Below are 16,130 nucleotides of genomic sequence, written 5' to 3'. Positions count from 1 at the left end.
CCCCCTCAAACACACACCCTCATATCGGGTGAATTTCTTGTAATTTTTACTTTATTTTTATCAGGTTAAGTATTAAATACCAACCCAAAACCACGTTTCATTACCCTTTTAGCACTGCTCGTCATTTCTAGCCCTCCTTTCTCACCTCAATCCTCTTCAGCCCCTCTCAACATACGGTAAACTTCGTTCAATATATTCATGATTTTATTATACTAAAGTTTTTTAAGACTTTCCCTCAGCCACTCTTTACTTTCATAACATCTCTTTCGTCTCTACAGCTCTCTCTTAAAATGGCATTTAGCCCCCCTCAGATCCCTCCCTTGAATGAGTAGAAACCATAATAGTTCGGTTTGACAATCATTAAGTCAGCTAAAAAATTTGTCACTAGTTCAACTCCCTTCTGCTTTCTTGACACCTACTTAGCCTCACCTCAGCCTTTCTTACTATAAGGTAAGACTATAACAGTTGACTTCTAATTTTATGTGGTTGAATTTCATGTTGGATTCTTTTATCCCAAAAACGTCGTTTTGACTACTAATTGAAAAAATATGAGAAAAATTCTTCAGTTATTTTGTTTTAATTAACTGGTTTAGTACAGATTTATCTTATTTAAATATCAGAATAAAATTTTATTTTTACTTGCCCTACTTCAATAGCTTGACGTATGTTTTCGTCAATATTATCCAAGTTTGATGAACAAATTTATTACAAAAACAGTTTGTGAATAATTTGTTAGCAAATTTTCAAACCAAAATTTATGCATTGTAAAAAAATCCTTCGATTACTCCTTATTGGCTTGTTAACTGTACTACGCAGCATAAATAAGAAAATTATATGATTGTTTTACGCTCAGTAAAAAATCAATAAATAATCTTACTAAATCTTAATACAGTGGAATCACCAGTAACCCTATTTACCACGTATTGACAAAACTTCTCTTTTTCTTTTTATTAAAATAGGAAGCTTACTTTGATTGAGTTTAACTCTTCGTCAAGACATTAGATTTGTTAACTGTCATCAATAACGTTAAGTCTTAAGAAAACTGTTTTCTGTACGGAATAAATTGTAATGAAGCATTTTTTGTATTTATAGTCATATAGTAGTTGTCAGTTGGTAGAGTGGTTATAAAACTTTTGTTCTAATTGTGTTTCTGTTTATAATTTTTGATAGATTCAGAAAAAAAAAAAAAAAACCAGAACATATATTAAAAAAAAAAAAAATAATTTCGATGAGAAAAAAAAAAAAATTGTGATTTGTGAGGATCTTTAGGTAAAATGTACGTCGTAATGTATATTTTTTTTTGGTAGACGAAATCGTTTATTTTCGTAATTCAATACCTAGTTTTAGAGGTATTGCTTATAAAAACGAGTATGGTTTACTGATTATAAACTATTTAAGATAATGATTTTTTTCATTGGCTCATTTACAAAGTAACTATAAAACATTTTTTTCTAAAATACAACAATAAAACTAGTTATACGGTTTTTAAAAACTTTTTTCCATAATCATGCTTTGACTGCATCTTCTAAAAATGAAAGGCTTTTAACGAACATATTAGTATTAAACTACCAAATTGTTTTTAAAAAGATTTTATAAAAATAGATTACTTTTATTTTATACAATTGTATTTTTAAAGCTTTTCTATGAAATTGTACAAGCCTTAGTTCATGTGTTTTAATCCACTTTTGCTTACTTTTTTTATTCTGATCACTTTTTAAACATATTTGTTAATTTTTAAATCTAATGCTCAACAATAAATTTTATTGCTGGTTACACTTTTTAAAAGAATACACTCCCATTTGAATATAATACAGTGTCAGTTCGATAAACAACCTCGATAAAAAAAAAAATTACTTAAGGTTTACATAAAAATATTTTTGCAGGATCATAAAGGACCATGTATCATGACGAGCACTACTCTAGGCTTTAAGCACTTGAAAAAGAGAAGAGAAAGGGAATAAGTAGCCATCTACAACAGAAATAGAGATTGGGGGTACATAAGCAGTTTTATTTCAAAAAAATCACCTATTCTCTTTACGTGGAGAAATATACAGTAAAAGAGCACATGTAAGAAATCACTTGCAGGAGCAAGTTGCACTGGCTGGGAGTCAAGCCACCTTCTTCCACATGTTAATCCACAACCTTGCTAACTGAGCTACCACCTAATATAAGCACATAAATATATATATATACATATATACATGGTTATAGTACGTGGTAGCTCAATTATATGTATATGTATATACTAGTGGAGCCCTGCTTCTCTGCAAACTCCAATCGTCAACTTCCTGCTGGAACTTAGGATATGAGTCTTTTAATTTAATATATAAAACAGTAACTTACATAACATAAGAAGTTTTTTATTGCTATAGACTATAGGAATTGATGTCATCGTATGCTAATTGCTTAAACTTTGTTTGGTTTTTAACACCTAATGCAATGCTCCCTGTAAGTATAAATCAAAAGATGTTTGTTTGAAGTATACCATTGGGTCTACAAATCGCAATAAGTTTTTCAAACAACCTTACACAAATAACTAACATACATTTTGGAAAAAAATGTAAGTGTTAATGAATGTCCCTCTTAATTATCTACAAACATTATTTTGTTTAAGTTTTTGAAACGTCGAATAACCATCTTTTTCTTTCTGAGCAATGACTGAAGTAAGAGAGACCAATAACCCATAACCCATATACCCTTCTTTACATATAATTAACCACATAAGTCAACATAAATGATATACATTTTGTCCGTAACTATTTTTGAATTTTTTTTTTGTTAGCTTCCTTTTTAAGATATCCCTTTTTATCAAGTACAAATTAGTAAGAGCACTCTCATGTATCTTGTAAATTAAGTCTTTGTTACCTTGCAGTATCAACAAGAAATTTCTGATTATAACGTGAAAACCACCTATTATTATGCACTTTTTGTTCCACATACATCCATAAAAATGTTTTCGTATGACTACTTGTATCACTTAAACTTATAAATTAAAACCTTAAAATTTTAAGCGTTTACTTGCATTACCAGCAAATGCTACTTTAAGAATTCAGCATTTAAGGTAGTTACAAGAAAAAAGACTTTTCTTACAATTTCCTTCAACTTCTTAGTCTGACTACAAATGAATACTATTTATCATGAACCAAAATACTAAGAATTCCAGCCATACAGTTTTCAAGGTATTGAAGTTTTGATACAAGAGAGATGGTAAAGTGTCCGATTTAAAGTGTAATTACAAACATAATTGTTAATAACTTTCAAGTGCTTCTCGTAATTTTTCCATGAAAAAAGTTTTTTTCAATGGATATTACGAGTCAACTGTAAGCTAAAGTTTCTATATATCTAGTCATACAGTTTTTAAGTAACATTTTGAAATGTAGTACTTGAACAACATGAATTTAAGCGATTTCAGCGTTAAAATTATTATGTATAAGGTGCAAGTACTTACTTACTCATTGAAATTAACGTAAATAAATGGGAGATAACGAAAAAAGATATAGGGAGTAAACAAATAATAACAAATTTATTACTTGAAATTTTTTTTTTAAATAAATTATTAGAAGATAAATCCTTGTGAATGCATAATGATTTTTAAGAGTTTTATTTACTCAAGTACTTAGGTAGTTCTGTAGAATCACACTTCTCTTTTTTTATTTTAATTTTATTTTGCAGGAACTGCATCTCTTCAATTACAAAAGAATAATCCAGCTCTATTAAGTGCTCGCTCAGTTTCTTAAATTGTTTTGTCAACGGGGCAGTGTTTCTCTTAAAAAATTTCTGATTTTATTGTTTTTTTTGAGACTTGTGATTTGAGATTGAATCTCGTTTTTCTTCTGCTGGTTTTTCTTCTTATTTTTATTATATTCTTTTGCTATATTTGTTTTCTTCTCCCTCGTAGTTCTTGCTGTCTGTTTTTCTTGCTTACTTTGTAAGATCTTTCGTTGTTTTTTCTTTTTCTCTGCTTTTTTCTGCTTCAATACCTCCAATAACTTGTCAACGATAGCAATGGGTGGATTATTTGAAGATGAAACCTTTTTTTTATTTTTTCCAGAAAATGATGAGATAGGGAAAAATTGTTGCAGTTGTTGCAATTTTAGGAGATACTCGCAACCCACCATTTTTCGGTTGGAATTGGAATAATAAAAAAATTTGTAAAGCTTATGAAAACTTGCAAAATCATTTAAAATACTTATAAGCACGGGCATTGAATTTTTCGTTTTCGTTCAATATTTGATTTTCATTAATGTTTAGAGACTTTTCCTGCAATATACCATTTACGGATGCAGAATTTATTTTTAAAGAAAGACAAGTCATCTCACTCGTAGAAACATCGAAACCACGAGCGTTGTCTTGATCCCAGTTAAAAGTTTCATTACCTTCATGAGTAGAGTTAAATCTGTAATCTCTGTAAATGAAAAATAATTTGTTGTAAAATAAATATTTTATTAAATTTTTTAAATGCATACAAGTTTCCACACCTTTGTTCGTGGTACTCAAGGAAGCATAATTATTTACGTCTTCATTTGGCCTGCTCTTGATGTCTTGCGATGCGCGTGAATTATTATTGTCGATGTAATTTGAAATAAAACTGCTTTCAGTATCAATAGGTGATGTGATCATGTCAACTGAATTATCACTATTTGCAGGCTGCACGTTGACTAAAAAAAAAAAAAAAAATAACATATTAGAAATTAAATAATTAGTCTGATTATTAAACAATAAATAAACTTTAACATACCTTTAGTATCTACAGTGCTCATTGCTTCACTTGACACAGCTTTACTGTTTCCTACTAATGCGTCTCCTTGAATGATTATTGCTGTACCTATTATACGGTTACCCAATTGATCGTAGATCTCAATTTCGTAACTTGGCTGTGACACTTCCTTCGATGCTTCCATAACTGCGTGCGAGGCTGCGTGTACACTTGAAGTTTCAGAGTAATTCATCAAGGAATTATTTTCTTCGTCGATTGCTGGTGAATTAAATAACAGTGTTTATACAAAAAGAGCAAAGTACAAAATCCCTCAGAGGGCAGGTTTTTGTATTTGTGTGCCTATCACAAGGAAAAAATCAAAATATAAGTACTTTTGAGTTAACTCACCTGTATTGAGTTTTCTTAGCCTTTGTTATGACTCATACAAAGCAGCGTATTCTAAATTGCTAGTTCATTTGTCTTCCAATTCTGCTTTTTTAAATGACTCTAGTAACGGTAAAGAAATAGGTTTTTTGTCGAATACATCTAAAAATTGTACATAATAGAAAATATCATCATTTTCACGATTTAAAGCTTGTTGGCCACTTGTGTTCTTGCTGTGGCTATTTTTGCTAAAAATGTTTTAATTTACAGCTTCAGGACTGAATGGATACAAACAATAAGTCCAAAATCCATTTATAATTGTTGAACTAAAATCTTGTGAATCTAAAGCCATTTTCAAAACTGGAGCAAACATATTATTTTAATATCAGTTACATCGTTGTCGATTCTTCACTGGTGCAAGGTTTTATTGTAAGCCTCTTTCAATGGATGGAAAACAGCAACATCCAGTGGCTGAAGTATGGGCATCGCATTCGGGTGAAGGATTATTAATTTAATCAGATGCTCCTTACAAAACATCAGTAGTGGCAAAGTTCTATGTGAACTATGCCTGCCCACGTACAAAATTACCGGGAAATCATAATTATTTTCCTGTAGCCATTCATAAAAGACATTGACGATGTAGCTGTGAGAGCTTTTAGATGTCATCCATCCTCGCTCAGTGTTTCCAACACCCCAGCCCTTTGGTATCAAATCTAGTTGGTTTTGTTTTGGAGTTGTTTTCAAATCACATAAAATCATGGGCCTTGGCATAACTCCTGCAGTAGACACTGTAAATGACACTGTTAATAATGCTTTTTCATTTCCAGATACTATTTTATATGGTGCCTGAGCTCCTTTCTCTCTGTAATTACCTTGTTATCCTTAGGAACAAAATTAAAAGTAGACTTGTCCAAATTAAAGATCCGGTGTGGCTCTATATCAATTAAATTGTTTGTTTGAAGGTATTGCTTGACGTTTTTAAACCATGGTTAAAGGTCTTTTTCTGTAACAGCAACCCTGGTGCTTGTAAGATTTTGTGCTATCTTATTACTAAGATTAGGATGCCTTCTCATAAACGCACTATATCAATGTTATCCAAGTTGGTTGTTCTTGAAAAGAGAATTAGGTTTGTCATGAATAACATATTTTTGTATGCAATCTAGGAGTCTCGACTTAGTTACTGGAAATCCATTCTCTGCGCAGAAAATAATCCATTGTTAAATGTTTTTCTCTTCTTCTGAGCTCAGTTGAGTCTGAGGACACTTTTTTCACTCAAGGGGTATCTTATTTTTAAACTTTGAAAAGAGAGTACTTTTTGGTTTGTTGTAGGACTTTTCTTTTTTCTCGTTATTTCACTCTTTTTCTTAACTTCTTTTCTCCTTTCAAGACCCTTGTTTTTGGAACTGATATTTACAGTGTGTATTTACAGTAAGTTTAAGGTTACCTTTATAAATTTGAGTAATAGTATTTTCTTGATGCGTTGCCCACCTTACCAACACAACTGATTAGCAGAGAGTTTTTTTTCTACAAACTACTTCACTTTTAATGCAGTTTTATTTATAAAATTTGCGTAAATCGGCTCTTGTGTTAAAAAGTAAATAACTTTTTAGTGTATGTCCATGTACTGGCTACTACGTTAGTGTGCCTATACCTGAAGTTGGACAGGAGTGCTGCGTTTGTCCAACTACAACGAAATCGTGAGGTGTACTTGGACAGCTAATTTTTAATCATGAAAATTTGTTTTGTCTACTGTTATGTTAATAATACTGTATAGAAACGTTAAAGTTGAAAAATAACACCATACTGCATGTATAAACAAAATTTGGACTAATTTTAACAAGAATCACCTATCATCAAAATTATAGAAACTGGAAAATAATTTTTGTACTCTTATGGGGCCTAAGATAAAATTTAGAATCTTCCGTTCACAATAAATTTTGCAAAAATTTATTTAATTTTGAGTTTTGTCCAAGTATGGGCGTTTTACCTTAATTTACTGACAATATGCATTGCAACATTCTGTTTTTTTTTAAGAAATAACAAGAAGCGTTTAAAAGTTATTATTATATTCGTTTCAAATTCCACTTCAACTCAGACATTTTTATTTCTTTTTTGTGCTAATAGTTTAACAATTAAGCAACAATTTCTTAAAAATTTTACTGCTGGCCTGCTCAAATTTTGGTTTATAATAATTAATAATAATCTATAGCCCTACCAAGAAGTCAAATAAAATTGTAAGAAAAGTCTTTTTACCTTGAAGCTACCTTACTAAGATTTTACTACCGTAGTGGCAGTTTATCTACAAGGTTGTCAATAAGAAAAGATTTTCCTCTACCAATTTGTTGAATGCATATTAATACGTTTATATGAATGGTTTCCTCATTTATTTTTTAATGCATATAAGGTAAAAGTCCCTATTCATGGAATATGAGAATTCGTGTAGTTGTTATACAACTAGATAAATTAATTGTATCAGTGGTGTATTTTATGTATCTTAATAAATTCACAAAAAAAATTTAATTTTACACGCAATAAAAGGCCAATTTTTAAGATGATTTCATAAATAGAGACAAAGTCGTACGTAACCTATCTTTTGAGCTGTACGTTCTATGACACCAAACTTCAACGAGAAATCAATATAATTCTAGTAAATAAATAAGCGATTTAATTATTTTTGTGAAATAAAATAGTGTTATGCAAGTGATAAAGCTTCAATTGTCTTAAAATATTCTATTAAATTTACATTTTTTTAAAAGTTTTGTAAACAGGAACAGTATGTGAAACCGAAGGTTCAACGTTTTATAATTATGTACATTTTGATTTCATGATCTTTTTATCAAATAAAGTATTTTAACAATCAAAAACCGTATTTAAAAATTAAAATAATACTATTAAATTTATAGTGCACCAGCTACTACCCAAATTCCTACTGTTAGAGCTCACGGTTAAAAAAAAAAAAAAATTAAAGAAGTAGGTGTGATGAATTTTATGGTCATAATAGGGACATTTACCTGAGATCAGGGCATAGAAACATGCAAAATGAGATCTGTAAAGAAAAAATAAGAAATGGAAAAAAAAAAATTAAAAAAAACAAACCAGGGGGTGCAAATGGGTTGTGGGACCCGTGGTAAGAACGTAGTTCTTTAAACATGAGATAAGTATAAAGACACACAATTTCTAAGGTAATAAGGGGGTCACGAGACCCATAGGAAGAATTAAGGTCTATAAAAATTAATACTGCATTCACATAGTTCATTAGAACAAAAATTTGAAAAACGTTAAAAAAAAATAAAAAAAATTGAGTTCTGTACTCACGATGGTTGAACTTTGTGAGTACGTCATACATTAATACAGTACTTATGAATTTCAACCATCGTGAATACAGAACTCAATTTTTTTTTTTTTTTTTTAAATCGTTTTTCAAATTTTTGTTCTAATGAACTATGTGAATGCAGTACTAATTTTTATAGACCTTCGTTCTTCCTACGGGTCTCGCGACCCCCTATTACCTGAAAAATTGTATGTCCTTATACTTATCTCATGGTTAAAGAACCATGTCCTTACCTTAGGTCCCATGACCCATTTGTACCCCCTGGTTTGCTTCTTTCTATTTTATTTCATTTTTTTTTTTTTTTTTTTCATTACTTGTTTTATTTGATTTTATGTTTTATATCATTATTTCTTATATTTTATTTCATAAAATTTTTTTTTATTTTGTGTATTTTCTTTGTTACTTTTTTTTTCATTTTTCTATTAAATTTTTTTTTTTCATTCCTTTTTTAGTTAATTGTATTTTTTTCAGTCTTTTTTAAGATCATTTTCTTGTTTTTTTCTATGCTTAGTTTTATTACTTTTTTTTCCTTGATATTTTTTTTAATGCGCTTCATTTTTTTTATTTTTTAAATTTAATTTGTATTTTTTGTATTTTCATTTCATTTCCTTTTTTTTTTTTTTTTCATTCGATTTTTTAATTTTTTTTTTTATTTCATTTGCTTTTTTTGATTTTATTTTTTAATTTTTTTTTTGATTTTATCTCTTTTTTTTGATTTCATTTTTTAGTTATTTTTCATATTATTGGTTTGATAAATTCCTATATTTATATAATTATGTGACAGTGTAACATTATTTTTCTGTCGAATTAAAAATAAACGCCCTTTAAAACCATTGGTACGTTCTGCAACTTTATTGTATATGCTTATTTTAATAATTTATTTAGTTATCAAATAATTTATTTATAACAGTAATTATTAGCATTATTTTAATGCCAAAAAAACATCAGGTTTTCAAAAAATCAGTCTGTATTTTATGCATCCAATGCATAAAATACTAATATTAAATGCGTAATAACGCGACTTAATCAATTTAATCTACATAACCATACTCATGCGAATCAAATGTTTTGTTTTTTATAAAGAGAAAAAATTTTTTTTACGAAGAAGCGACTTCCATTTTATAAAAATCTTTTGTTTTTAAAATTCCAGCTCCCGAAGCACGTGACATAAAGAACTTTGCTTAAATAAATAAATAATTAAACAAATAATTGGGGAATGCTGGGCAAAGGTGTGCAAGAGAGTAGCGCTGCAAAGTTGGAAGATGTATGGTGGGGTGAGAGGAAGTGTGTAGGGAACTGATGGTGAGGGCGATGTGGTAAGGGGGAAACTTAGGAGGAACAGACTTCCAGCAAGTCACTTCTGTTTCATCAAATGTGTCGTTTTTAAAATTTCAGCCCTTTCAGTATGCGAAATAAAGAACTTCGTTCTAAAAATTTTCTTTACTAACAACCACCTACCAAAACTGCTACCATGGTAGGAGAATCCCATTAAATACTGAAGTCCTAAGTTAGCATATGCTCGTCACGAAAGTGACTACTACATGCTTTAAACGTGTTATAGAACATTGTAGCTTATTTAATAAATTAATAATTATATGTAATCTTTCTAATGAGGTGAAAGGATATGGAAGAAAAATAAGGTTTTCCATATAACTTTTACATATTGTAATGTTCCTTTCTGATCAAATTTAGTTATATAGTTAGTAATTTTTATTTTTAAAACAAACACTGCACTTTGCATATTGATGCATCAGGCATGTCAAAGTCTTTTAAAGCAGTTCATCAAGACAGATGTTGTCATTCTTTTGATAAGGAAAGGCATCAAGGAAAAGATCTACAACAAGCTACCAAATCATGTTTAACTGAGCATTCAAATATTTCTAAGAAATTTCTTATTTGTGAAAAATGCAGAAAGAAAAGTTATTTAAATACTTTCAATATGTCAAACAATTTAGCAGATAAAGAAATCTCTAGATCACTGGATTATGAAGGAGTTAAGTCAGTTAAAAAGGTTTGTTTCTCAAGAGAATACAAATTGGAGTAATAAATAGATGGACTTAAAGAAATGTTATTCTCTCTGTCAGAGAACACTCCATCTATAGTCTCTATTCTAAAAATTTCACCTGTCCGTGGGAGATTAAGAGATATTATGGAGAAGTTTAATGTTTATATGAGAATGGCTCAAAAGGCACGAGATTAAAAACACAAAGATATTATTTTAGAGACTTCTAGTCATAAAAAGTGTAAAAAATTACTAGACAGAACTATTAATAAGGTTGTTGACTACTATGATTGTGATAACGACAGTTCCATTTAATAAAATAAAAAGGATGTAGTAGAAATTAGAGAAGTGATATGATTAAATATACTCCAAAAAAGTTCCTTTTATTAAATGTAGAGACCTTAAATAAAAATTTTGCCGAAAAACATCCTTAATTTCTAGTCAGATTCAGTAAGTTTAAAGAATTAAGGCCTCAATGGTGTATTTTTGCTGGAGAAAAGGGTACACACAGTTTGTGCGCGTGTGTAATAAACTAAAATTTTAATTTTATGTTTGATGCGGGCAATTTTATTAAACTAAGAAAAGAGTCACAACATTCGCTGCAAAATTATGCTGATTGCATAAAGTTTTTCATATGTAGGAATCTCAAGCCAGATTGTTTCTTAGGTATATGTCAAAAATGCCTAAGACTCTAAGATTTCTAGAAGTTCGTAACATTTGTACTACTCAATAAAGATATAAAGAATATTATTTACAGCGTTTGGTAGTGAGCTGATAAGTGAACATTAAAAAAAGAGTGCCAAAATGTATGTGTAACTTAGTGCCAAAACTATCTCAGAGCCTTGAAAATTTGGTACCAAACTATTTTCTTTCTATGAATTTATCTCAACTCATAAAAGACCTAAAAAAAAAAACTTAAAACTAAATGAGGGTCTCTTGGAGACAGGTTATTTGGAAAACTACGAATACGTGGCTTAGAACGCTGCTCAACAATTAACCTATAACAATGACTAGTGTAGTACACATATTGCTGTTCTCTATTACACGAAAGCCCAGAAGTTAAAGCACTATAGCTTTGTTTTACTAACTAATTGCAAAAATTATGATACAATAGCTGTGTATTTATCACTATCGTATTTGGTTCCAGCTACCTGAAAAAAATGCCCAAAAATATTGAAACTTTTTTATGTATCTCATGCATCAGTGCAGAATTTTGAAACCAGTACCATATGGTTAGCTTAGTACACCATTAAAAAGATTTTTTTTTTAAGGTAAAAGGGTATTTTATTACTATGGCACACGGCAAGGGAGCTTGTGACGGAGTAGAAGCAACGTTAAAGAGTCTAGAAACATGTGATTGCTTACAAGATAAGAAAAATAAAGCTACTCTAAATTCTAATTAACCTCTTAACTAGGCAAACAACAAATTTCCCAACATAACAATTTTTTACTACACTAAACAAGACATTTAGACAAGTAACAAAATAATTTTTATAGTACCTGCAGTACCACAAATTTGGAAAGCTCATGCAGTCAAGGTCTTATCCAGGAATACCTTGACTGCATTTAGGTACTTGAGTGTAACTTGAGTGCTATCAACAACCAAATTTTTCTAGGAAAAACAAAAACTTCTGCGAAATAGTTGTCAAAAACCTTCCTGAAATGATATTTTTGTACTTCTGTTTTTTTTTTAATTACAAACTTTTGTTATATTATCAACATTTCTTCAACATAATATGTATTCTTTTTTAATAATATTTCTTTTATTCTTCAAACGGATATCTATCAGTATAGTGGATTTTTCTTGATACAATACGGATAATAGAATGGTCTAACATGGCTTAAAACCTAGTAAAATGATTTTGTGAAAAGGTGTTTGAATATTCTTGACAAACAGAGATATAACCTACAAAAGAAACATATGTGTTATGATTCAGAAGTAAAAAAAAAGTTTTTCCAATGTGTACTAAATTGTTTGACATTTGAAACAAAAATAAAAAAAGTCTAGTTGCTTTATTTAAAAGTTTTTTGAGATTAGAAAAAATTAGTGATCAGCGTAAAAAGAAGTAATAAGTGTTTTTTATTAGTCTATAAAAAGTTTTATGATAGTAATTTTTTAAAGAATTTATCGACCCACAATGCTTTAAAAAACTACGCAAAACTGCTTTACTTGAAGACTTTTAAAATTAGGAAGATTAATAGATATAATAGATTAAAATTAAGTATTGGTTCATATTTTGCTACAAAAAGGTCTCATAAGAGTTATTTTTCTTAAACCTCTTAATGTGCGAGACGTTGAAAATCGACGCAAAACTACTTTCTCTCGAAGTGTTTTCAGATTAGAAGCATTAAGAAACACGTTGTACTAAAAAAATGTGATAACTTTTGTTTGGTATAAGGATTACACATAACAGTTATTTTTTGAGAATTTTTCAACGTGAAAAACGTTGAAAAACTATGCAAAACTACTTTTTTTGAAAGTTTTTTGAGGTAAGGGAGAATAAGTAATGTGCTTGATTTCAAGTAAGCATAGATTTGCAATCGGCGGTAGAAAATAAATAAGATTGGGCTTTGGATTTTTGAAAGTCGTGAAAATTGTTTTAAATCAAGTAAAACAGCTACCTTAGAGGAATTTTACTAATTACAGCTACCATATTGGTCCACCATTTTCAATTTTAGAAAAAAGCCAGACGGCAAAAGAAAGCCTGCTATTTAAGGTACAGTTTGTACCCATAAAACATTTTTTACGACTCATAGAAGTTTGGGAAGATTTTTGTTTCGTCTGAGAAAGAACGTCTCTTACTAGTAAGGCTTTGCTTCGTGCGCCAACCCCTAAGATTTTGATTATAAATTTATGTTCTTTCCTCAATTATAAAAAAATTTTTTTTTTCAACTTTAACCACTTTATTTTCTGTCTTTTTAGAGTTCTAATGATAATTTATATAAATTGTATGAAAAAAGACTTTATAAGATATTAAACATGTTTTATTATGTAAAACCTTACCACTATGTGTATTCTATATTTTTTTAGTAAATGTCTCATTGTAGTAAAATGTAGCTCTTCACCATTAAACTAAAAAAAATTTAATGTTCGAAGAAATAGAATAAAAAACACATTGAAAAATGTCCATTACAGATAACAGATTACTCCCAATTAAAGGAAATTGATAGTTTAACGGAATTATTTAAGTTCTTGTATCTTTTTAATTATATACTTACCAATACTCTCTTTTTTACCATTGGGCATGAATAATATATAAAGTAAATTTTTGTGAGATGGAACCCAAAAACAAGCACGGAAAGTTTGTTTAATAATCTTTAATGAGACTTCTAGGATTCTAGAAAAAACTTTATAAATAGTAGAGAGAACTTTGCGTAATCAGTGTAATACAAACATTTATTTTAGAGACAAGTAAATTGCATTAGGAGGAGATTCCTGCCAAATGCTACCTATTGTAAAAATTACAAGTAGAAGAAAGATAATAAAGATTAAAAATTGATTTCATTATTTTAATAATCATTTTCCTGCATTTGAAAAACTATCTTTAACCATTCGTTAGAAGAATATGAATTTTAAGAAATTGTTACCATGGATTAGCAAAGAAAGAATTGAAACACGTAAAATTCTTGTAAATTTGATAACTCATATTCTTATGGAGTTAATTAAAAAATTTTAAATGTAGGAAATAGCTATATATTATTTACTGTTGGTAAGACTAGATTTATAACTAGTGCGGTTATTAATTATTAATCAAATATATTTAGTATGAATCATGACGCTGATGAAGATAATAATATAACTGACGTATAATTGAGATGAATTTTTTCTCTTACGTTTTAGATGGCATTTATAAAGGTATTCTACACTACAAACTTCTTTCAAAAAATGAAGCAATAGTTGTATTTATAAAGAACTAAGCATACGTGATGGTTTGTGTGATGGTACACTATTACAAATCATAGAACTATTTTCGTAATATATTAGAGCAGTAACAATAACTAAATTAAAATATGTCAATAACGTTTTAATGCTGAAAACACTTTTGAGTACAGATTTTTTGTGACCCCTTCCATGTAAACCGTAAACGAAGCAACCTCTTTAAATTTTAGCATTTGCTATGATAACTCATTAATCATGCGGACAAAGTTTTGGCAATGTTGGATTATATTTAAAAAAATCTGTGCTTGCCCATAAACAGTTCTATGTAGCTCCATAACGATGCAAAACTAAAAATGGTACATGTACTAATAGTATATGTATACCAACGAAATGGTAAGTGTTGTGTAAATAGACAGTTATATTCAAAATGTTAACAAAATATTTATTGATGATGAATGCTTCATACCTAAGCCGTTTAACAAATTTTTTAGCAAAAAACAATTATTAATGTATTAAATTATGAAAAAATTTTGCTAATGAGTGACTGAAACAATTTAAAAATACTGTATAAATTAGTTCTTTGTTCATAAAATTAAGTCAATCTATTTGCCTTGAGTGTAGCATGAAAAATTAATAGAATTTATATAGCTGTATAAGTAAAAGGGATTATCTTAAAACTAATGAAAAATCTAAAATTTTCCTATAGTACTGTCCTGAAAATTTTCTGACTTCCGCGGTATACCATGAAAACAGCGTTCCACTCATAAGTTTTTTTTCTATATTTGTCTGAGAGTGATTGCTATGAAAACGTCTGCTTGAAGAGGAATACTATACTGATATACCAACTATAATATATATAATACTGATTCACCAACAAAATAAAGTGGTAGCATATCTAAATCGTTTAGAATTAAATCGTTGACACGGTGTTTACAGCCTTGCAAATCAACTATGTTGTACATTTCTTACAAGTACTTATAACCTTCAGATGAATCTTTCTCAAATAGTACTTTTTTTTTCATACTTGATGTTCTTTTGACTTTGTAATAACTATTTTTTATTATTTTTTCATGATTACTTTTTCTTCTTTTTTTTAGCGTATTTGATATACCGGTCAATAAACTTGTTGCACTCTTTGTACTTTCTATCGTACTCCTTATTTTCCGTACTCTGACCTTAGCCCATGACTGTTGATAGATAAATGATGTCAGGAGAGAAGGACACCAGCGTTAGTTAAGAGTTCTTGATATTTTACGTAGATGTTGTTAATTTGGTAATGGTTAGCTGGTGCAATGTATGGATAGCTGTTTAAAGAATACCACAATTTTTTTTAATATTTAGATTTGTCTTCAAGTTTTTGTGCACTGATTACTTTTCCTTACGTCTCTTCTCAAATTTTCCCACTTTTTTTGTTTTGGTTTTTGTGCAAAACCAAATGTCATATTCAGAGAAATCAAGACATCCACGTAGCTGTTAATAATAGTAAGAGTTGTTCAAACCGATATTTCAAACCAACTTACGTTTTCAGTCATTATATCCTGATCGAGATTAAGTGTGAGCCAATTCTTCATAAGGGTTATCAGACCCACATACTTACATTTATACATCTCCAGAATATTCATCTCATTTCTGATTTTTTCAAATGAATGGCAAAGGGTGTTGCTGACCAGTTAAGTACTATCTGTTCCTGTATCGCTATCTGATTTGTTTAATTTTTCACGAATGTGAAGAAAGCTGCGTGTTGGTAGTAGACACGGTCTGGACGTTGAATCGATGTAAAATTTTTATCTCTATCATTATAAGCTGAAAATGCGTATGGTTAATGAACATGGATCTG

The 16,130-nt window shown here is 29.4% G+C and overlaps 1 pseudogene; it reads right to left on the bottom strand.

Moving 5' to 3' along the window:
* Positions 1 to 4,310: 4,310 nt before the first annotated feature.
* On the bottom strand, positions 4,311 to 8,656 carry LOC149374023 (uncharacterized; annotated as a pseudogene).
* Positions 8,657 to 16,130: the final 7,474 nt, after the last annotated feature.

Source organism: Copidosoma floridanum, unplaced genomic scaffold (genome assembly GCF_036245765.1).
Source record: "Copidosoma floridanum isolate Cflo_tuat_1 unplaced genomic scaffold, Cflo_Japanese_pri ptg000023l, whole genome shotgun sequence".
NCBI lineage: Eukaryota > Metazoa > Arthropoda > Insecta > Hymenoptera > Encyrtidae > Copidosoma > Copidosoma floridanum.
The sequence above is the reverse complement of the archived record's forward strand: the minus strand, read 5'-3'. Positions and strand labels throughout refer to the sequence as shown.